Source organism: Lepisma saccharinum, chromosome 1 (genome assembly GCF_977018435.1).
Source record: "Lepisma saccharinum chromosome 1, izLepSacc3.1, whole genome shotgun sequence".
In the NCBI taxonomy this organism is placed as follows: Eukaryota; Metazoa; Arthropoda; class Insecta; order Zygentoma; family Lepismatidae; genus Lepisma; species Lepisma saccharinum.
Window position 1 is genome coordinate 186,410,516 of NC_139229.1, and position 25,147 is coordinate 186,435,662.

At 40.2% G+C, this 25,147-nt stretch overlaps 1 protein-coding gene and 1 pseudogene across 2 annotated transcripts in view; both read right to left on the reverse strand.

Moving 5' to 3' along the window:
- LOC146005263 (LIM domain only protein 3-like) overlaps positions 1-25,147 on the reverse strand; it is a 223,790-nt gene that overhangs the window by 168,061 nt on the left and 30,582 nt on the right. The gene's annotated exons all lie outside the window — the stretch shown is intronic.
- On the reverse strand, positions 2,402-3,207 carry LOC145990864 (B-cell receptor-associated protein 31 pseudogene; annotated as a pseudogene).

The following is a 25,147-nucleotide window of genomic DNA, read 5'->3' on the forward strand; positions in this document are numbered from 1 at the left end:
TTTTAGCAAAGAAATACTCACAATTTAGAAATAGTGTTAGCTGTAGTATTTATTCGTAAATCCAGCGAGTTAACAATGAGTATAGTTTTTATGGTGTATTTTGTAGTGTTCATATGAATAGTAAGTCTGTGATATTATTCCATTAAATAATGGCTTAGGAAAATAAAACAATGTAATTGTTGCATTTTATTTGATACTTATAAAAGATTCGTACCTAAAAGTACTTTTGTATATGATGGAACAAAATGCAACATCTCAGTGATCTATTTTTGGTTCTGACTGTAAAATATGTCACTGGTAAAATTATACCAGTAAAGTATTCATTAAATACCTTGCAGTCAGTATTAGTTAGCCCCCCGAGAATTTGACTCCGAAATCTGTAGCCCCCAACTTATTTCAGGCTGGCGCCGTCACTGGCTAAACCTAACCTAACGTTTAATAAACTGCTCGCCATTAAAAATGCAACACCCACAAGGAGTAATCGGAATCCCACGAAATGTTCACAGTGTGTAGAGGAGAGGTGCAGAAGGAAATGATTAGGTGTTCAAGGCCGTCATGCGTCATGTGCGCCTGCCACGCCATCTGGTAAGTGGTACCTGTAGCAGGTCAGATAGGTGCAGAAGAGCAGTGAAAGTGCATGGTCGTGAGTGTAGTGTGTTAAAATCGGTCAGCAATGCCACGTCGTCGAATACGGCAGCGATTCCAGCAGGTTTCCCAGTTCGATCGCGGCCGAATTGTTGCATACCGTGAATGTGGATTATCCTACCGTGAGATCGGTGGCCGTGTAGGACGGAATGCATCCACAGTGATCCGTGTATGGAACCAGTGGGTCCAGGAAGGCACTGTAGAGCGACGTAGAGGTTCACAACGTCCGCGTCGGACGACGGAACGAGAGGACAGACGTCTGATACGCATGGCCCTTACAGACAGAACGGCCACGTCAACGAGGATTGCGCATGAAGTACGGGATGTTTTACAACGTCCAGTGTCCCCACGAACCTTGCTTCGTCGTTTGGCGAACCGGGGAATTTTTTCCCGGCGCCCACTGTTGCGGATTCCTCTGACGCTAGAGCATAGGCGTTTGCGTCTGAGATGGTGCCAAGACCGTCGTGCATGGATGGCGGAGTGGAATGCTGTAGTGTTCTCTGATGAATCCCGCTTCTGTATACAACATCATGATGGACGTACACGCGTGTGGCGGCACCGTGGCACTAGGCTTCATGACGCCTGCATCATGCATCATCACACAGGGCCTTCATTGGGTATCATGGTATGGGGTGCCATCGCCATAGGTGTTCGTTCGCGTCTCGTACGCATTCAAGGGACATTGAACAGCCAACGGTACATCACAGGTGCTCACCCCTGTTGCTGTCCCATTAATCCATGCACTGCATAATGCCACTTTTCAACAGGATAACGCGCGCCCCCATGTTGCAAGGAATGTCCTCGTATTTATGGAAGCTAACCGCGTGCCCCTGCTTCCTTGGCCAGCACGTTCGCCGGATATGTAGCCAATTGAACATGTCTGGTCCATGGTGGGTCGCCGGCTGGCCCAACTCAGGTTTCCGGCACGTAATGTTGAAGACCTCTGGCACCGTGTAGAAGCAGCTTGGGACGCCATACGGCAAGCAGACATCGATAGACTCATTCTGTCCATGCCTCGCCGTGTTGCAGCAGTTATTGCCGCCCGTGGAGGCTGTACACGCTACTAGCTCCTTGGGGTTATGCAACCATGTTCTACGTGTCACATGTCACACCACCGAGCTCTAACTGTAATCATTTTCTTATCTTATTATGAACTACATATTTGCCAAGTTTCGTGTTTCTATCTCATTTCCTTCTGGGTGTTGCAATTTTAATGGCGAGCAGTTTAAATAAAACCTGTCATAAACCTAACCTACCACCACTTACTCAAACGTGTCAAAGAACTGACCATGCATTAAACAACACAGGCTAGCGTACAGAATAAAGAATTCTTAGCTACACCATGAAATATGTGAATATTCAACCGTAAGTAGTGTAATCATTTCATAATTAAACCTTCTTTATTGAACTAATTCTGGAACTCTGTTAGGATGTAAATTAAAATTAATTGAGAATTTACACAAGGGTAAGAATTATTTGCAGTAATGTCTCATATGTTCCCACTTTTCCTTTTTATATAGTGAGGATAGACTTTAAGTTGCTCGGAAACGTAAAAAAAATATAGTTACATTTATTTTAGAAGACTTTTATCTAGATTTCGAAATAAATCCAGACAATTAACAGCGAAGAAAGGTGATATAAATGTGTTGCAAATAAAGCTACCCTATTCTAGAATTCATTTTTTATGAAAAAAAGAAGAGTACATAATGTTGACTCTTTCTCAATACCATTAATGCAAAAAAAATAGTACTTTATGTTCAGGAAACTAGTTATTTAGACTCTGTGGCATTTGCTAGTCGTCCTTTTTATTGCTGTCCTTGCGCTGCAACTTCAGCTCGCTATGCTGGTTCAATAGAGTATTATATTCAATTGTGAGAGATTCAGCCTGGTTCTTCAACTTCTCCTTTTCCGATCTTTCAGCTTCCGAATCGCTAAGTACTTTGGAATAGTTATCCTGCAATTGGCGCAGTTCCGCACCGCGGCCATCCTTCTTGGTGCACTTAACGGGATCAGCTTGGTGTAATTCGTTTCCACTTAATAAGTTCATAGCTGTGGTCGAAGCGGCTTGAGCTTGCCTAAGTGTGGCCTCGTTCTGAACCAAGAGAGTTGCTTGACTGGAAATCAGGATCGCAATTCGTCGTATGACAAGGATCAGAAACAGCGCGAATCCGGAAATGTAAAAATTCCTCTGTGCTCTGAACAACTTCATGGCTATGTTGAGTTCTTTGTCAATACTGTGATGGGCTGAGGCTTCTGTAGTCGATTTCTGCGAGTATTTGCTCATTTCTCGCACCGAGTCGGCGAAGAACAAGACCAATGTGGCAACCAGGATAGAGAGATATAGCGATGCCTTCCTGGAAAAATATTGCAGATAAGACGACCTGAATAGCCTTTGCCATCTTTGTGGTGAGGCGAATGGCAGTACGAGAAGAAGCACAACGAATATCTCGGTATACAAAAACGCACCTATAAGAGTCCACTGTACACTCATGCTTGGGAACTAATTTGCAAATATATTTCTGATAAATAAACCGTAAGTCATCTCAGTTCTAAAATGCACAAGGATTATTTATTATGGTAAGGATTTCTGATATCTTGGAAAGTGATTTCGTTGGCTGCCACGTTTACGTCATCAATACCCGATGCTCCACCAGAATCACGGCAAACTTTTGTATTATCTTCTCGTCTCGTTTCTATCACGAGCCTTGAAGGCTGTATACACACTTCACAATAATCAAAAGCTGTTTTGTAGGGATGGAATAGAACAGTGTCAGTTTTGAATTGTTGAATGACAGTGTACACAAGAAATTAACATGAATTATTTACTGTTACGAACACAGAATATTCATTAATAAGAATGTGAGAATTTTCCGCTAGATGTGATATGGTATTGATTAAAATAACACTTTCTACTTAAAACAGAATTACACGCCTGTTTTCTGCTGGTATTGTCTTCTTAGACTCTATAAAGTAATGGACACTATGTATCAATGTAAACTGCATGTACAGTAGTCAACCGGCATACGGCACAATGCTGATATAGAGCACCGAATCTGTAAACATTTTTCTCTTAATTTTATATATTTGAACAGTGCAACTATTTTATAATGTACGCTTGTATAATAATGATGTACAGCCACAGGGGGAAAATTTGATGACACAGTTTACTTCGGCAGTAAATACACCCAAGTAAGTGTAATCTACATTCTTAAAATACTAATATACATTTTGATTCCGCACAATTGAATTTGTAATATAATACTGCATTTATCTGTCAAATGATGTGATATATAATTATTGCCTTACAGAATAATCTTCCTGAATGGCATAATTCAGTCTAGAATGCTGCGCTGTTTAAACAGGTACGTAACACATTATAAAATACTATCATTATTTGCTAAGAAGACGAGTACTGTTGAACATTTAATTTTATATTTAATGAGACTGTATGCTTTGAAACCTGTCGGCAGCTGGTGGCTAAGTGTAATACTATCGCCAGATGAGCTGCTTGTACAGCTAACGGCAAATATAATAGTAGGCAAATTCGCATCAACTTGTTCATGCATTCTGTTTTCCGCAACGTGCGGTTCAAGACGTGAAGCAAAAGCACTACAGAGCAGAAGACAACTTATGATTAAACACAAGTACAGTTGAATCCACTAATATTGCTCGGCGAATTGTCCATGACTATTTTCATTAATTTTTCTCTTACACCCTGTGTGTTTTTAAGCTATATATTTTTATGTATGCTGGTGCAGAAGTTCCTTGCTTGCTTGCTTGGTTTCTTCTAATGGCCTTCACCTGGTTTGGTGACTTTTGGCCAGTTTGTTTCTCTCACTTTCCTTTTCTCTTCTGGATCCCACTTTAAACTGTAGGTCCAGTCCCAATTAGCCTTACTGTGCACAATGTGGACTTAAAACACCAACTCAATCAATCAAACCTTTTCTCTTCTATTTTTTCTCCTTTTTTCGATCTAAATTGTTTGGTGTGTGTTATTATTGTTAGTTGATTCTGGACGTTCACACAACTTGGATTGTTAGTAAACACATAAAAACTATTTTTCTCTCCTTCGAGGCACACCGAGGAGTCTTCGTATGAAGAAGTTGTCAACAGCTTGTTTTGAGTTTTCTTTTAATTCTTGAAGTTCTTATTGTGTCAAATAAAGTGCACGAAGGTGGTAATGGACAAGTTGCACGTTAATACTCATGGATCACTGTACAGTTACAGTCGCTGAAAACGCAAAGACTGAAGAAGAAAAATGAACGAATATAGAGATGGACAATTTGCTTACTGTTGTCTTTCGGCTGATTGTGTAGGAAGTTAACCATATCTATGATACTGTATGCTTACATTAGCAATAGCATTGGTTGAATTTAACGTGCCAACTTCTGCCACAGTGTGCTCCAAGGTAGATTTTTCAATAAATTTTCTCAAGGGTTATTCAACGTAGTTTAAATGTGGGAAATTAAACTGAATAGAATTGTATAATTATAATGCCGTTATTCTTCTAATGAGGTTTGTTTAAGATTCTGGATACACTACTTGTACACATTCTACTTGCAGTCAACCATAGACATAGGCGAAAAATTTGGTAATCACTATATTTATTCACTTCAATTTTAGTAGTATTAGAACTGAAGGAGGAGGACAAGAATTCCCTCTTCTTCCTTTCTGGATTTTCTTTCCCAGGTTCTACAACCCAACCGAAGAATATAATTTTCTTCCCCTCTGAGAATTGACGAGTGTGTACTATCATAATTATTTTTTTTTATCTTTTCTGTATCACACCTTTGTGAAAAGTATAGAGTAAAGTATAATTATAAAAATTGTATATTTACAATAAAATGGTCTGCAGGTTTATGAAATATACCTTAAATAGTACGGTGCACTTTATTGCTATTGTTATTGCAAGTTAAATGAACTATTAGGTAGGATATAAGGCCAAGCTGTTGTTGTCGTTGAGTTGAGTTGGTGTTTTAAGTCCACTTTATGCACAGTTAAAGCTAATCGGGACTGGACCTACGGTTTAAAGTGGGATCCAAACCACTGTGCCATGTGCCTCCGCCGGGTATCGAACCCGGGACTCCTTGATTACAAGGCGACGACGAAATAAGGCCAAGCATATCACTATGTGGAAAAATAAATTTTCCAGGTCCTGCATCCTTCCTCTGATTTTTTTTTTCATTCGGACCTTCCAAAGGCTGGAAGGGATGCCGACGCCCCTACCGGGACGACCAAACCGCCCACCCCTCTTTCAGTCCCCACAGACAAGAAAAAAATGCTTACATAAATGAGACTTTTACCAAGATATACATTTTTGTACGGTATTTATAGATTTAGATTTAGAGGAATATGAAATATATCTGCCCCAAGAAAATATTTCCGCCTCTCCTCTTTCTCCCCCACTTTTTTCGCGCAGTCAATGATTCGGAAACTCATTTTAAGTATATAAGATTGAATAATTGAAAAACCGCAGTCAGAAACTTCTGCATTCCTATCATTCGCAACTGAGTATTACGAGGTAAATGTCACCAACATCTGCACAAAATGTATAAAAGAAAAGTGAATGTGGTTATTTTAGCGCAGAGTATTGTAATCACTTTAACGTTATGGATTTGCGACTTACCTTGTATTTAATGATGATGATGTTATCCACACAAGAACCTGGATGCATTCAGACAGAAAGGTAGGCGGAAATTAATACTTTATCTCGAGCAGTAACGAGTCGAAAATGCACAAATGTCACGGCTTGTTGAACAAGTGCACAAAGGGAAGCTTAAACAGGGAGGAATATTACGACGAACACACACACACACACACATACACATTCAGTTTGCATCTTTCATTTTGCGGGACGTGCTTTTGAGAAGATTCCAGGAGATGATAGAGCATATCTTCATCTCAATTTGCCCGCTTTGTTAACTTTCCCTTTGAAGCCTGCCACTCCTCAACTGTAATAAACACTTACTACCAGGCCTGACATGATGCGTACCATGCGGGGAACAAGTGCGTGAAGGCGGCGGGATTTTCGGGAAGGGGGAAAGAGTGCGGGGGGGGCCTTGGTGCGCAGATTATCCTCCTTCCCCCCCGCCATCTCCAGACCAGGGTCGAGAGCAGCGTAGGATTACAGAGCAGAGCTAATTATCCTGTATCTCGTCACTAGGGCGCTCAAACTAATTGGCAGAGCCATAATGAGGGGCGAGACATTTGGAGCTGGTTTACGAGAAGCTTCAGCGACGGAATTTGACATTTATCTTGGCTGTCGGCCTCTTGGCGTCGCTCGTTTCGCGATATTCCTAATGGCGGAGTGGCTGTATCTGGCACCCTGCTTGGAGGATGTCCTGTTTCGTTTATCGAGTTTTGAAATCACGAGCACGTTGCCTCCAGATGCATCCCCCACTATACCCACTTACTTTGAACGATCTTCCCCGAACAGACTCACCATTTGCCCACCTCTAAACTCTTGTAAACCACGCAATAACAATAATAATAGAATCACGGACATTACGTCACCAACGTGCAATTAAAGAACCAGTTGTGCTTTCCCTGAAAGTACTATCCTCCTCACTTACTGCACAAATGCTAATCATAATTAGGTCAAGTTTGCTTTATGCACAGATCCTAAGCGGATTCGAATTCTGGCCTCTTTAAAGTTTAAATAGCTATCTTAGCTAGTTGCTTATTTTAAGGGGGACGAAGGGTATGGGGAAGAGGCACAGTTTCCTTCATCAAGCACGAAACCGATGGTGTTACTAGAGATTACATGGGGAAATATTTAGGGCGTTATCTCAACCTCCTACAAGCACCACCCGCTTTTAACCAGGGTTATTACTGAATTGGAAATCCTGGTAAAATTTGGGAAATTGCCTTGTGGCTAAAATGTAATGGCCAAAACAAAGAATTCATAAAATTACTAAAAAAACATGGAAAAGTTCGTGATTGTAATATGGTTTCTCGATGGATGTGAGTTTCATATACCATCATGAATGCAAGTAGCGTTCGTAGGTAAGTTGTTACTTGCAACTGGAACCATTACTTTCAATATTTTCGTTGAAGAATATTACTGTAAACAGAGTTTAAGTGAAATATTAAAGACAATGTCAAGAAATTTACCTGATAATACCTGGAAAAGTCACGGAATCTGTTTCGGCAAAGTAACTAGGAACAGTAATTTGAAGCAACTTCTGGGGAAGATTTACATTCTCACCCAACGGGACCCACGCTGCATAGATTCATATTGTATTGTGGCTTCAAGGAGAATTATGCCTATTCGAAGGTTTAAGTAAGAAGGTCAAACACTAATCAGAACACCGTGCATTAATATACATGAAGTTGTTTAGTTCAATGACACAACAATGCATTCTAACGCACGTCTGTTATGCGGAAGTACAAGTAACATTTACGTTGTAAACAATGCTATAAGTACGCTCTAAAAATTAATTGCATGCGACAAATAACTCATAATTTACCAACAAGATTTTCACCACTAATTCGCTGTCATTTAACTGACACGCTAAAACTTCAAAAATGTACAAAATGTACTAATTTCAAAACGAGGCAAAAATGAATAAACAAATAGTCTCATAATAAACACAGTTAATAATATCGTTGTAAAAAGCAGTTAAAGCTAGTCTTTTGAAAGGTTTAAGTTCCGAACTTACTTTAATGTTATATGAAGTGACAATGGAGACAAATGAGCAGTAAGTATTATTTTTGTCTTTGAAAGAACATACCGTAGCCTACACAATTTTAAGCATCGGTGATCCTTGCGCTTTAGGTACATTATTTAGATCATTTTCTGAATGTGGATACTCTTGTGTACGTAAATTACTTTCGCACAATATTCTGTCGTTGAAGGGACTCACGTTTGTATCTCTATATTTTCTTATTTCACATTGTTTTTGCTATTTAAGCTAATAGCGAAGACAGCTCCCCTCCGCTACCAAGCACCGACATTTTATGTGCGTCCTTAGATATTTTCTTGTTATGGCATGCTTTGTGATATTTACATCCTACGAATTTTGAAATGAAGAAAGAAATAAAAGCATATTTAAAAATTAATAAGGTTATTTTATAGATTCGTAGTTTGCATTTCTGATTAAAAATAGTTAGCATATTTAAGAATATTTCAGTTATGTCGTACTGTCTATAGAACATCTTTGAAAACGTACTATTACTACTACATTGGGAACACACACAATTACCGCAGTGTGTACCAGAATATAAGCCTGCAAGTAAAGGAATGGAACAAGGGTTGAGTAATACCTTGTATGTTTTCCTTCTCCCCTTACCTCTGCGAACTGTAAATTTCTCCATCGCATATTCTGGCTTTAATGTAAAAGAATAAAAAAAATCTTTGAATGACGCCCTCCGAGACTGGCGCCCTAGGCATCAGCTTCCCCAGCCTACCCCTCGCTACGGGCCTGCGCGAATTGAGAATGGTGATTTTTTTGTTTCAAATATTTAACATTTACTAATTGTTATGAGGAGAATGTATGCTGATTTGGTTAAACTTATGAAGGATTGCACACAAAGAAACACCCATGACCAAGCTATGGCTTCGAACCTGGATACTTCATTGAGACAAGAACATATCGATGAAGGGACACTCACAAAAAAATACCCATACCCAGGCTGGAATTTCTGTGGCAATTTTTAGTCTACACAACTCGTTATGCAGTAATATATTCCTTCTCTAATTCTCTCCTCCGCACAAAATAAATCTGGCGGAGACATCTCGGTAAACGCAAAAGAGGATGAACAACAGTCTTTTTTGTTTTTTAAAAAAAAAATGAATTTTCGTGACGAATGGAGGGGAATGAAACGATAAAGAAGTCTGCATAAATTACAAAAGACCTAATTGAGATGCAAGAATGTACCCTGAACCCAAGTCGACTGTTTCTAGGTTTCTGCCACCCCCAGTTTTTTTTTATCCCTCTGCCCTGTCGCTACCATTTCCGGAAGTTCTGATTAGTCAGAAGGCGTAGGACGTGTAGTCAGCAGCTTGTCCGATGTTTACCACCCTCCCGCAAAACCCCCCCTCCCTTGCGCCCTCCCGGTATAATGCAAGGCTCTTTTTTTAATTTCCTCCCCAACTCGGACATGGTTACGAAGCTGTCACGAGCAAAACCTCAGCCAGTTGCAATGTCACAAACAGACTGGCTGTACTGCATGACCAAACCTCACCTCCCTCCCACCCTCAACCCTTCCCTCGCCACCCAATCTCTTTGCTTTTGCAGTCGGTGTCTTTTGAGGTGGCAGCTTTCGGCTCTGCATTCCTTTTTTCTTTTTTTTTTTCAGCACCTACGTAATAACCATGTGTTTGCGACTGCCGGTTAACGTGTAAACTACGGAAGAGGGTATTTATGCTATCTCAAAGAGCGAAATGCGGAGGACAAAGCAATTCAAACCTCTCACTCCGCACCCCCAGAAGCGAGAAATCTTTTTAGGTTCTCGTGACGCTTTTGAAGCAAGAACAAAACAGAGTAAACTTGCTTAAGCTGTTGCATTGTGGATCCAGCAATTAGACTCTCAGAGGCCTCTGCTGCTAAATGTTACAGTCAGCGGTTCAGCGCACAAGAATGTAACTGCTGAAAGAAAACAAAGAAAAGCAAAGAAACGCCCGAGTCAAAATGAGCGTGAAAGCAGCGAATATAAACCCTGTCTCAGCTAACCGTGGAGCAAGTCCGCGAATAGCGTCAGAGAAGTGAGGCAAATCGAGTGTCCAGAGCGATGCAGCGGTCGCTTTCCCCCACTCCATGCAATTCCGTCTCTCTCGCGTCTTCATTGGTGAAGCCGTCTCGCGTCACTACTTGCGCAGAGACATGTTTTCGTTTGCCTGCTCCACAGTTAGCTGGGACAGAGTATAGGATTGTAGCTTTCCTGGCGTCGTGATTCTAACAATTGTTCTCAGGTTACCAGCCAAGTTAAATCGGCATTAGCTTCCAACGTTTCGAGCGCATACATTGCTCTCATCATCAGAGAATGTAAACGAATCATCAGGGTTGGAATGGTTGTGGCCAGAGTGGAGGGGTTCAGTCCGTTGAATAGTAGAAACCATAATGATCCAATAACAATTAAATAAAGTTATTCTTACTGACAAATTGTTAATATTGTTATTATATAATTGGAATAATTTTCTGATCAATGAATCAGATGAGTGAATGTCCGGCACAACATTTATTTATCATAGTTCATGCCTATAATATACTGTTGTTTTTTTTTTTGTTGTTTTTTGGTTTTTTTTACTTTAGCTTATATAAATCTCATCCAAGAAAATTATTTGAAAGTAATGGGGAAATTTTAGTCATGAAGTTTACATTGTGTAGCCTCTCACATGAAAATATCATTTTTTAGTTATGAAAACTCTCTTCCTTGGATTAACTTGTAAAATATGAAAATGTGAAGTTTTGACCAGGTTTCTGCTTTATGCACTCAATTGTATCTATGGTTATTCTGATGCTGCCAATTTCTAAGGTGGGATCAACTGTCCGATTCGACACCCACATGTCAACTGGAACCACTACCCTCGTGAGGGGTTGCTTGGCGGTAATTCTATGGGAACTACTCTTCCATTTGTTGGAAAAATCGTCCCCTTCTTTGTTGCTGGAGCTCACTTTGTTGCAATTTACTGAACCTTCTGCTCACTTGGATAACAAAAATTGTTTGCCACGTTAAGTAATCAATTCAACATCTCTTCACCGAAGTTTCAAGGTTCGAACGCTCTGCAGTCATCCTCATCCAAAAATATCAAAAAGAAACTTAATACAAGCATGAGGATTTAGGAAATAATGTACAAGAACATTAAAAAATGCAGATGAACATGAAAGTAGCTTGCACAGATGGAAATAAGACTATGTGATTAGGAATACAGAACAATAATGAAAATACAAAAAAAAAAACCATTACATGTTAATCGGGACTGAACCTACAGTTTAAAGTGGGATCCGAATCATTGTGCAATGTGCCTCCACCAGGTATCGAACCCAGGACCCCTTGATTACAAGGCTGCGACGTTACCACTACGCTATCGGGGAGGCCCCTACATGTCAAAGAGTAGAAAAGAAATTGAAAATAGCATAAAGAACAATTACAATAATGTAACCACGCACGGCAACAAATACAATCCGCCATAGACTCTATACCATTTGTTCGATTGCAATTCCTAATTCTGACCCAGTTGTCTCCACTCGCGAGCATTACAAATCTGTCGTGTCAGAATAGAATCCAATCAAGGGTAGAGATTACATTACAAAAGACAAAGAAACAAGTGAAAATGGGTTTCAGTAAATTACCAGTTCTGAATATGATTGAAATATAAATACCAATTTCAAACAAATGATAAACGCGCATGCAAATTTGTAGGAAGGAGTGGAGTACAGTAAGTAATTAAAGTAAAAGTCGTGCTGGAAGTTAGCACCGAGCTATCAGTTGCAATCCTATCCTGGATTCGTTTGTCATCTGAATTTTAAAAAGAGAGAGAGAGAGGGAGGAGACAACTTCAGTTAGTTATCATTTAGATTAGCAGTGAAAAAAGAAGAGGGGGAGGAGGTAAAAAAAACGAACACCATTCCGTTAATTTGAATCGTTTCTCGCGAGTCATTATAAATTCCGACAGAAAATGAGTAGTCTTGCCTGGACGGTGACAGCACTTCACTTAACACGAATCTGAATCTTGTATCGAACGACCCTTAGCAGGGAATGTGGGTAGAGGGAATGGAAGTGGAGAGAGTGGAAAGGGGTGGGGAACCGAAGAGGAAAAGGAAAGTAAAGGTGGGGGGCCCCAGATAATTGGTCAGCTTTTCTGAATTGATTGGATGCAACATTGTGGAGAGGCAATTACATCTAGACTCGATGCGAGGATTAGATCTGCTGCTGGAGATGGGGGTGGAGGGGGAGGAGGAGTGCGACACAGGAAGGGTGGGGCAGGAGCAGATTGTTCAGAGAGAGATTACAAGGGGAAAAAATATCCAAAGCTATGACTTGGTAACCGCGTTGAGGAAAGGCTGTTATCGAGGTCTGAACACAAGAGCAAAAGGAACGAGAACAGCAGGGTGACACGAAAGAAGACAGCATCTCTAGTGTGGAGAGAATCTGAACCTGAAAGGATGAACAAATGCGAAAGCGAAAAGGCGAATGGGGGATAACTGAAGACAGAAAGAAGGGAAAGATACTGCAGAACTTACGATGAAAAGTCAGGCGACAATATCACTGTTTGCTACGTTACGTCAGCCACTAACAGATGGAATCATAAGTCTTAGACATTTTGAGCGCATGCGCTCAGCCTCTTCTGTTACCAAAAAGTACAGCTTTTCAGTTACAGTGGTGCTGTTCATGGCACGATATAACTAAAGGCGTGCCTCTCCTATGCCGGTCGGCAAGACCCGAGCGGCTAAGCCAATCTGCTTTGCCCAACTCGATGGACGTCCCCACAGCACTGCGGTGTGGAGAAGACGTGCATCAGTCTGGTTGGACGCCTTCTTCACAGCACACGTGAAATACTCCGTGAAAATATATGACGAAGAAGATGAGCTTCAAGCAACAGCTTCTGTAATTGTTGCTGGTGCTATCAAGCGTCCACGGAGATTTTGGATTCGTCCGAGCTTAAAAATTTGGTGTTCTTTTCCCTCTTACATTATCTTGGAAAATGGCTTAGCAAATTCTGAAATTTTTCGTTCAATTCAAGTTCCAAATGAGACCGCAATTTCCACTAACAAGTCGTGCAGTTAGTTTGTTCGGCCTTGCCGACCGGCATAGTTGGGACGCACATTAAGACTCAGCACACAAAAGTCGATTCTGAACGAATAATTTAGTACGTGGATCAACATAACACCATCCTACCTGCAGCAGACAGTGGCGTGAGTCATGTAACGAAACAGCTGTGTCGTCTTACGTCTACTTACCCTTTACGCCGGTAAGATTCCCCATGTGCTACTACACTTTCTTTCTGACAATTCTCGATATTATTAAATCTTACACATCCAGTAGCTGAACCAGCTTCTAAAACTATTTAAAACAAAATCTTGGCCAAATACTAGCTCCCATCTATTTTAGGCCTGTATGTTGCCATTTGACACTCCAGTCTTGTTTCAAGGGCTCTTCTTCGGTTCTTGATTCATTTATGCAATTTGTCGATACAAGTGTGTGCTCTGTTCTCTGTAGTTTCAACTACTGTATCAACTGGTAGTTCTCTTCTTGTTTTGCCTGATATTGTTCCAGCATATGTACATGTTTTTTGCTGTTGTTAAACTTCTCTTGTTTCAGTTGGCGTAAGTACTGTTTTATGAACCCTCATCTTTCTCATAAGCCCACCGAAGAATTTTCTAAGATGGAGTGAGTTCAACTTCTACGTACAAGAATGTTTCGAAAGTCACTATTGCTCTCATTCGCTTTTACTTCAGTCAAAGTAAGTAAAAGTAAGGGTGGGGAGGGAAGCTCTGACCTCCATAACCCCTTCCACCCTTTCGATTAATTCGTGTCCTCTTTCATCATTATTTTGCCTTACTTAATTGGTTTGATTTCTGCACCATCTTTGTAAAAGCTCTGGGGTGTATGCAAAGCGTTTTTCTGTCTTTTATACATAGTACAATTAAAAAATACGCCAACAGAAATTGTGTAGTTTCTTTTATTCACTTATCTTCTGCACCATACTCGGGATGTTGTGTGCTGGTGGTATTTAAAAGGATATATACGCTCTGTTCTTTGTTGTTGATTTTGCTTCGATTGTCTAACCTCGCAACGAGCAAGATAAATTGCATGAAAATACCTAATCATGCAAATACGTTCATGCAGAATTATGTGGAATGTTCGTAATAGTAGAAAAAGTTCGTATGACACGACTATGTGAAAGCAAATAAAAACAATATTTTTTGTAGATCACGAAGGAGCTTCTGCTATAGTTAAAACAGTGGCGCGTCCAAGTGTTGTTTGTGGGGGCATGCCTGTAAAAAGAAAAAAATGAAGAAAGAAAGTAGAATGCTACAAAATGGCAAAATATTGGATTGACCCCTCTTTACGGTTAAATTCAAAGACGTCCGGAATGGGGAGCTAGGGGGCCCATGGCCACTCCTAGAAAATTAATATCTACCTAAATTTACATTTTTATACATAATTTCATTTCAGTCAAGGTAATTTATGTTAATTATTGTAAGGGCATGGCTTTTTGAAAGAGTAACACTATAATGGGGGGAATGCCTCATTTTACCCCTGAATGAAATAGAGGAGAAGATCTAAATATGGGCGAAGGTTTAAATGTGGGTTTTGGAGTTGTCAGCGCTTTCGGGTGCTGGAGCTTGGCAGAGGCTATTGGAACTGGTTATCTGTCAAGGACAAAGGTTGCTGTGCCAATTCGCAAGAGAAAGTGGTGGTTAGTTTCGGCCTTGGACGCTGTTATAGAATTGCGACCTTCGAAAACTTTTTGCAGGTATGTTTTAACTCAGCGTTTTCTGAATTCTCATCTGCTTTGTATAGGTTATGATAGCGGTACATGAAACAAATGTGGGCTGTTATAATGCCATGATTTGTTTGTGAAATATGTACCACAGAAAGCGAAAATAAATTGAAGAAGAAAAATGGCGTGATGGTCTAAATATGGACTATGACATGAGGTCTAATGTTGAGATCACATTTTCAACAAATACTTGGATGTTTTTCTTAATTTCGATTTTTCCCATTCCGCGTGATTTTCAAAACAACAGATTATTCATAAATATGAATTTTATAATGTTTTAGCGATAAATGACTTTTTTTTAAAATTTTAATTGCTTTTTGTTATATTGCCACTAGTAGCCCATATTTAGACCACAATTTTGAAATACATAATTTTACTATTTTTTGGAAATTGCTTTTTTTAAAAAAAAAAATGAAGACCTATACTTTGGCATGCTATTACATTTAAGTATATATTTCATAGATATGCATTGTAAAGGCAGGTGCTTGATATATTAATTTTTCCTCCGAAAATGACAACATAAAAAGGGGGGGCCATATTTAGACCATTTCCTCTACTCATCTTGCCGCTTCCTGAGAAAAATTCATGGTCATGTTCCTCTCCTTTCGAAAATCCTGGGCACGCTACTGGTAAACACTCGTCTACTAAACAAACCGTGAGTGTCACGTTGATGCATAAATGAAGTGAACAAGAAGAGTACCTGCACATGAAGTCTCCAGCCGATAAACAAGCACCTGTCAAGCGCATATAAGATTGCATATTCAAAGGTCACACAACATACGTTTATCTAGCGTTGATGCTTTCCCGGCAGAGAACGGGTCTTTCTCGAAAGGCCTGTACACAGACACAGAGACAAACACACAAAGTAGTCAGTACAGTCAAAGTCAAAGATACTTGTAGCTACTCAAATCGTCCACTACCATAGTACTCAATCTATTTCGATCAATATGAATGAAAGAAGCGAGACAAAAACGTCAACGAAAAGGAGGATACCCTTTGCGACGAAAACGTCAACAAAAAGGAGGATACCCTTTGGGTCAAAAACGTCAACAAAAAGGAGGATACCCTTTGGGACAAAACGTCAACAAAAAGGAGGATACCCTTTGGGACAAAAACGTCAACAGGAAGGAAGATACCCTTTGGTACAAAAACGTCAACAAAAAGGAAGATACCCTTTGGGACAAAAACGTCAACAAAAAGGAGATACCCTTTGAGACAAAAATGTCAACAAAAAGGAGGATAACATTTGGCACAAAAACGTCAACAAAAAGGAGGATACCCTTTGGGACAAAAACGTCAACAAGAAGGAAGATACCCTTTGGGACAAAAACGTCAACAAAAAGGAGTATACCCTTTGGGACAAAAACGTCAACAAAAAGGAGGATACCCTTTGGGACAAAAACGTCAACAAAAAGGAGGATACCCTTTGGGACAAAAACGTCAACAAGAAGGAAGATACCCTTTGGGACAAAAACGTCAACAAAAAGGAAGATACCCTTTGGGACAAAAACGTCAACAAAAGGGAAGATACCCTTTGGGACAAAAACGTCAACAAAAAGGAGTATACCCTTTGGGACAAAAACGTCAACAAAAAGGAGGATACCCTTTGGGACAAAAAACGTCAACAAAGAGGAGGATACCCTTTGGGACAAAACATCAACAAAAATGAGGATACCCTTTGGAACAAAAACGTCAACCAAAAGGAGTATACCCTTTGGGACAAAAACGTCAACAAAAAGGAGGATACCCTTTGGCACAAAAACGTCAACCAAAAGGAGGATACCCTTTGACACAAAAACGTCAACAAAAATGAGTGTACCCTTTGAGACAAAAACGTCAACAAAAAGGAGATACCCTTTGAGACAAAAATGTCAACAAAAAGGAGAATACCCTTTGGCACAAAAACGTCAACAAAAAGGAAGATACCCTTTGGGACAAAAACGTCAACAAAAAGGAGTATACCCTTTGGGACAAAAACGTCAACAAAAAGGAGTATACCCTTTGGGACAAAAACGTCAACAAAAAGGAGTATACCTTTTGGGACAAAAACGTCAACAAAAAGGAGTATACCTTTTGGGACAAAAACGTCAACAAAAAGGAGGATACCCTTTGGGACAAAAACGTCAACAAAAAGGAGGATACCCTTTGGGACAAAAGCGTCAACAAGAAGGAGGATACCCTTTGAGACAAAAATGTCAACAAAAGGAGGATACTTTTTGGGACAAAAACGTCAACAAAAAGGAAGATACCCTTTGGGACAAAAACGTCAACAAAGAGGAGGATACCCTTTGGGACAAAAACATCAACAAAAATGAGGATACCCTTTGGGACAAAACGTCAACAAAAAGGAGGATACCCTTTGGCACAAAAACGTCAACAAAAATGAGTGTACCCTTTGAGACAAAAACGTCAACAAAAAGGAGATACCCTTTGAGACAAAAATGTCAACAAAAAAGAGGATACCCTTTCAAACACCAAAAGTGTAAAACTGTCGCACGTAAACATATAGAATGCCAAGGAAAAGTAAATGGGAAAGTGATGGATAACGTAGTTACAAGTAACAGTTTTTTTAAAAAAATACACAAGTAGCTGTTAACTGTAACAGAGTTAGTTACGTTTTTGCAATAGAACTAACGTGACCAACAGTTACTTTAGTAACGTGGGGGAAGAGATAAATTTTTGTATCTTCTCTGGATACTGAGGTGAAAGGATTTTCTTCGCAAGAAAGCTCTAAATTTCGAACATCCACTCTTTATCACAATTCGTCATTTCTCGTTACGCGCGAAGACGTCAGTGTTCTAGGTGGATTACTGCATTTATTTTGAGCGTGGTAGTTGAGCTACAGATAGCTATATTTTGGTTGAGAGAGTGAATCTTGGGTTTGAAATGGAAGGGAAAGAGACAGATGCAAATGGAATTGATGGCACCACATGCAACGTACCGTGGCTGACGCCTTGTTCCAAATATAATTTTATATTTTTATTTAATTATTGTAATAATATAAATACATGAAGACTTATGTACCAGGCACATAAATATAACATATGCATAAATTTTATTACAATTAATGATTATGTAGTGTGTGTAATTTGTAATAACATTTTAATCACTGGTGTGAGAGTGTTTTCGCAGCAAGTGCAGGTTGCTGTCATCTTTGTTGTAGTCTACAAGCTACAAAGCGATGCATGTAAAACAGCCTTCCAGAAATAATGCTGTAGGTTGTAGAAAATCGTTCACAAATATCCTGATACGTAATACCCAAGTTCATTGTGCGCAACAGTGATGCGCACCGTCATATTCCAGTCTAGTGTCGGTGCGCAGTTGATGTCAGGCGCGGAATACGATCTGTTCTATGCAAGATATGCAGCCTCAGCGGGTTTAAAAATTGATTATTTGGCAGCAATATAGATAAAAGTGGGTAAAACTGTTATTACACGTCGCAGGATGAAAAATTAATAACCAAACGAACCGGAAAAGCACCGACACTATCCGAAAATCCCGTGTGTGGGAAATGAAATCGAATAACACCCTGTTCCCGACTGCCCGGCTACAAAAGAACCAGCTAGAGTGAGCAGAGAATTGAGTTTAGTGATTTAATTACTTCTTTCACTATTAACTTTCCATTCTCCCGGTTAACCATGATTGTCAAGCGCTCCCTCCCAGCACCCCTCTCCCCCCCTTCCAGTCCCCCCCAGAAGCCTCTTAAATCTTCATCAGTCCCCGATGATGAGACCAGCTTTCAAAATCATTACTGATACAGAGAGGGCGCCTGCATCTGCGGCGCTCTGCTACACCCTACAAATGCAACCTTCATAATTGAGCATCGAGATAGAGAGAGAGAGAGATAGGGAGAATCAGACAGGAAAGAGAGAAGGGGAGGGAGAGAGGGAGGGAAGGACCACGCCAGTAGATATTAAAGCAGCCAACTTTCTTGACATAAGGCAATAAAACGGACCACGGTATAAGGTGCGGGATCTGTCCAATATGAGAAAAGATATAAGGGCGGACGGGGGAATGGGAGGAGAAGGGAGCGAGTGAAACCAACTGAGGGGTCCCCGATTTAAACGTTTCATTAGAGAGGAATTCCATACATCACGTTATTGACTTCAGAGAGACCCAGCTGTACATCGGAGGCCCACTGCAATCTTCTTCCCTTGCACCACGTCTCTCTCTCTCTCTCTCTCTGTTCTCATGTTCTTCCTACAACGCGATCAATTCTTCCCGCCAAAAACGTTCCGCTGTATAGAAGAAGCTGACGTGGGGGTGGGGAAGTGGGGAGCGAGAGGGGGGCAGTCCAGCTCCATACTAGTAATTGATATTGGGCGAGGAGTCTGCACGTGACCCTAGGAACATTATGGAGATGCTCTACCTTCCGGTCTCATGTGTTTCCACGGCACATCGTGCAACAAAAGTTCCCGACTGGCGGAGAATGAAAGATGCCGCGAGAACAAAGCGACAAAATTGTTCTTTACTTGGCTCCAGCTGGAGTTTCCAATAAGCTTATGCCTACAGCGAAGTGACCTTGGCAAAAGGGAGAATCTTTACGATCTAGTGTTGCGAAAACCAAGGTTGTAGGTTCGAATCAAGAACGTCTCATGATTTTTCAAAAAGAGTTTTAAGTTTAATGTTCTGGCTGCTGTTGAAAGTAGCCAAAAAACAATTACTTATTGTATGTAAATTTCAGGACCAGACTGAAGGGAATTAATTTACGAAACAAAATATTACAGCAGCAATATATGTGCATTTCGTATCTGCATTTATCTTATTCTGCGTCTTCAGGTTATTCACAATGATGAGAATCAAGAATGGGGCAATCACAAAGAAACACACATGCCCAGGCTAAGATTCGAGTCAGGAACCTTAGGTGACGAGATCGTGTACGAAGCCACCGAGGTGGCTAATTAGAACTCTGTGTTGAACATAAAGACAAGTATAGGCCGTAAGGTATAGGAGGTGGTTCCAAGAAAGAAAACTGTTTTTGCAAAAGTGAGGCAATATTGGAACCGAAGCAATTGTGGCTCAGACCAAGAGCGTCTAAGCGGAGGCAGTTGAATACGGTAGTTCAAACCAAGTGGTCACCAGTTCTAAATCATAGAGTAACTCAAGAGTGTAATCTTTTAAAACCAAGAAGCAAAAGTAGAAAACAGGCTGTAGTCCCAGCCAAAGGAAGAGGCAATTCTTCCAATCAAGTGGGCAGTCGTGTAAGCCAAAGGATGCTGATTCAACTCAAGGGGGCGGTAGTTAAACACAAGATGTCACAGAGGCAGTTTAAGGCAAATACAAGTAATTTCTTCAAAGGGTCAGAGGTTTCAAAGCAATGTGTGACCACTGGAGTAGCCCAAAAGTATTAGTGATAGTATGCAGAAAGATACGCAATAATAAACCAGGTGGAAATCATAAATCCATTGTGGTACCATTGTATTGTTGTTCATCAACTCCATAAAAGCGCCTATCCGATGGCATAGTGTTAAAGCTGTCGCTTTGTAATCAGCATTCTAGGTTCGATCCAACATTGCACATTCGAATACCTCTTTAAACCGTATGTGCAATCCCGATTAGCCTCTGAGTATAAAGTGGATTCAAAACATCTAAAAGTATTTGAAAGGGGTTTGATTTCAAGATTATAAAAGTGAGAATTTGCTTCAAAATGAACTGTACTTAAGATAGTGCCAGAACGTAAAGGGTTAAACCATGTAACCCAAGTAAAGTGAAGAAGGACACGCAAAGAAGGGCGTAGAAACTAAGAGAATGCTCGTTAAAAATTAGCGGAAAATATAAATAGAGAGGCAGTTCAAATTAAAGGTTCAATTAACTTCAATTTTAAAAAAAGGGTTTCTTGCTTCGAATGAGGAGTTTCTTTTTAAACCAAGAAATTTGAAAAGATGCAGAAGGACTACTTCAAACGCACTGATTTTGCGTATATATGTTATTTTTAGATGCATATGTGCTTGTGTGATCTACATGCAAAATTTTAATAAATAATTTGGAGAGTTTTGTAATATTAAAGAAGATTTCCTATAACCACGGGAAATTTTGGGAGGACACGTGGAAGTTTTGGAAGGGATAGATACCCCCGGCCCCCTAAAAATGTTCCTCATACGTATATATTGTTTCCAAAACAACCAAACCGAAAAAAGGTAAAAGGTATGGCGACGACGGTAACAAGCAACACATTCTGCACGGAACATACGTACAAGGAAGAGAAATCTCCACGAAATCTGCCACTTTTCCACATAGTTCCAAAAACTTCCGATTCGAAACACACCCCTTCCAAGTCTGCACCGAAAATCCTCTAGGTCTCCCTCCCTCTCCCTTCTTCCCCCAAACCGTATATCACTAGCTGGTTAATTAAATTAACAGTGTCACTTTTCTTCCCGTTCTCTGTAGTTTGTGTCAAAGCGCTCGCGCTCAGAAGACTTGTGCCTAACAATAGCCGCGTCCCGTAATCAATAACCCCGGTGTTACCAGTCAATTAGATGGAGGCATAGTTCCAAGCAGTGAGTATCAGGTGACAATTTTCCCCGTTAGCTCTCGTCAAACGGGGACGGGCGAGGTAGGAAAAAAAAAGCATGCCAGGAAAAGACAGACAGAGTGTTCTGTTTCAGACAATCTCAAATTATCCAAAAATTAATTCAATGGCGGCCATACTGGCCCCGGCTGTGTATCTTGTGTTCTGGGATTCTCGTTAATTAAGTTGGCCGCGGGGTGATTTTTCAGTGGGTGTTGCACAGCTGGGAGGAGGGAAGGGGGAAAGAGAGGGTGTATCTAGTTTGTGCCACTCTATCCGCTGCTAATAAGCATTTTCATTCCAGGCTCTGTTAATTAGCTTGTTAAAGTTCGCCACGTTTCACCTAACGCACTCACTTTTCAATATATTTTTAGGTGTTCTTTTTTCATTTAAAAAAAATAAGTGCTAGATTACAATTGTTCCCGCCAAGAAGATTGTGGAAAGAAAGACGCCTCAACTGATATCAAATAGCGTAGTGTGAAACGTTCTGCCAGTTTATCTCCACTCCAACAGATGTCTCTGTCATAGACTCTTTTCTTCATCCCTCCAGATTGTGGTTTCAAGGAAAATGTCACAGTAGAAAGTTTGTTAGCTGGGAGAATGCTCTACAATGACTTAAAGAAACAATTTAAATGTCGCCGTAGTGTAGTGTACAGGGGCGTACGACTCGGAGAAAGGGGTCCGGACAACAGGACAACAGCAACTCCGTGTAGAATCAACTTGTATATTACACATGAATTAACAAATTGCATAATTATATTAAATTTTTCTCTTTGTAATGTGAATAAATATGATAGGTCTTTGACTGTCATACAAACTTTTATATTGCGAGCTAACCGAATAAGAAGATTTTTTATTCATTTTATTCGTTGCAAACTACCAATATTCATCAAATAGGGATCCAATATCTACCTAGGTACACGGAGAGAGTGATTATAACTCTTTGAATTGGCTCATTCGGTGTCAAAGGGGCGGAATGAGCTTCGTACTCGAGGCGACTACCTCTTCTTCCTATTAGCTGTAGCTCTGTATAAGATTCTGGACTCGATCCCAAACTGGATATAGGCATTACCTTGTGTTTGTACTTTCAAAAATTTCTCAGAATCATCTTCTGGTTGGTAATCTTTGCATTGCGAATGGAAAATATTTAGAATGTTTTTGTTTGATTCTGCGAGCCTTCTCTTCCTAGGAAACTTTTTTGGGGAGGGGGCTTCCGAAATAGCCTTTGGGATCTTCTAATCAACATCTTACGCTAATTGCCTGGATAGATTGGTTATGATTTCTTGGTCGAAAGCTGCTATATCGCACATAATGTTCAATAAAGCATTTTGCTGCTTTGTTACCCCAAGCTAAAGGGGTGCAAAACTAATCCTCGGGTGGAGTCCAGATACCTTCTTGTTCTAATGCCAGTAAGTCCCTGGTAGTACGAGTATGTAACGGGAAATACACTCCATCAACTAAAATTCGCCGAGAGGCTTATAAAACAGACTTATACTAGGAGATGGAACCTTGCGACAGGAGTGGGAAGGAGTTACCACCTTCTACTCAAGTATCAAGTACCATTAGGTTCTGCTACATCAGCACGACAAGCAACAGCAATAGGAAGCAAGGGTTGCAACTTGACACTCCTCATCGCGTCCAGGATTGAAAAAGAGAGGCAAGAGGTGGTTAAGTATTTCGGATTAAACTTCGCGGTAACTGAGGCACTTGCAATATTTTATTTCATTGTTCGGCATTTCAGATTCTGTCGCTATTCGACCGGTTAATAAACGTAAAATTTCTAAAATGATGTACAGTCACCGGCAATAAAAATGGGACACCTATATCCTGAAATACCCGCTTCCCTGCATGGAGCTATGTGTGTTGCCTAACTTCCTATTGAAATGTTGCTATAAAAGTTGGCTTATCGCCGTAGAGTTAGGTAGCATACACAACGCATTGCATGGAAGCGGGTATTTCAGGATTTAGGTGCCCCATTTTTATTGCCGGTGACTGTACATATGACCAATAATCCTCCTAGACGAAATAGCAATACATTTCTGAACTAATACTCGACTCTAAAACCCCTACTCTAATTTTAGTGAAGCAACTTCCTGATAACATTTGGAGTTGAGTGCATAAATAACACTCAAGAAATTTTGTCAGAAAACTGACACCAAATAATAACTTAGATCCGAAATGCTGAATGCTTATTAAGTGATCACCTAGTTTGATAGGTACACCATTTAGCACAAACCTTGCCAAGTCGGCAGCAAAAAACAATAGCAACAGATAAGTTATCTTGTACTATATTACTATTCTGGTCCCTGAATACAGAAAAAGAAACTGGTGTTCAGTTTCTTATAACCACTTCTGCAGCGGTTCTCAAACTTTTTTTTCTCATTGTACCCTTTAGTCGTAACTAAACGTCTAATGTATCCCCAACATAGGGTTTCTCCACATAGTGGGTTTTGGGGATTCTTTTTTGTCTGCCTGATTGGTGAGACGTTCTTTGATATGTTGCAGACGGTTGCAATAGAGGAAAATGTTGTTTGAGCTGTATGTGGAAAGATGCTAAACAAATAAACATTAGAATCCTACGTTTACTATTTTATTGGGTGTTCATACGTTTGCAATCTTTATGATTAGTTACACAAATAAAAATGTGAAAAACATGTATGCTAAGAAGTACATAAAGAACTTAATATTATTTTTTCCAGAGGTATTGAAAAAGTAAGGAACAAAAATAAGTTTCTAAAACTCTCAAGTACAATTTGGGAGTTTTTATTGTAAATCCTCAAGAGTTTCTAGTGAGAAGGATGTGACTGCATAGCCTGACACAGTTTCCTGATGTCTTGTTGTGCACTTGAATCTTTAAAGCGGTCATTCGGCTCCAAATTTAGTCTATTATAGATTTCGAACGAATATCTTATTTAAAAAAAAATGAAACAAAGATAACAGTGTCAGTGACAAAATCAGACTTATTTTCATGTTGAGTTTTAAAGCTATGAAGTCTGAAACATTGAAGTCTGCTCTACACACCTGCAGCAAAAATGTTGTCTCGTGGCTATTCTCGGCGCTGATCGCGTACCCCCTCAAGTAGTTCATGTACTCCAGGGGGTACGCGTACCACAGTTTGAGAGCCACTGCACTAGTGCATAATTCTCCAGTTTTTCCTTTCTCATCAACTCCCTGAACTTTATACCTTTAAGTATTTTCAAGACTCGTTATGCCAAAGTAAAGTTCTCCATATATTATGAAGCTGCACAGAGAGTGTGGAAGTAGGTCTCCACATATTATCGATAACAGTCTCAATGGAAGTTGCTTTCATCCCCTAGTATAGCCCGCAGATAATCATTGATGAGGCTGGGTTGGTCCCAGAGTCGTTACAAGGACATTGACGTTGAACATCCTGAGATTACTCAACCAGTGAATGAAACTGGGTTATCCGAGTACAGCAGTCAGACAACCTACCGTCTGCAACTGCCTCTGTCCTTATCAAATTACTAAAATCCTTTACTGTGACACCGTATAGGTATCGTCATATCGAAGTTCTACGGTATGAT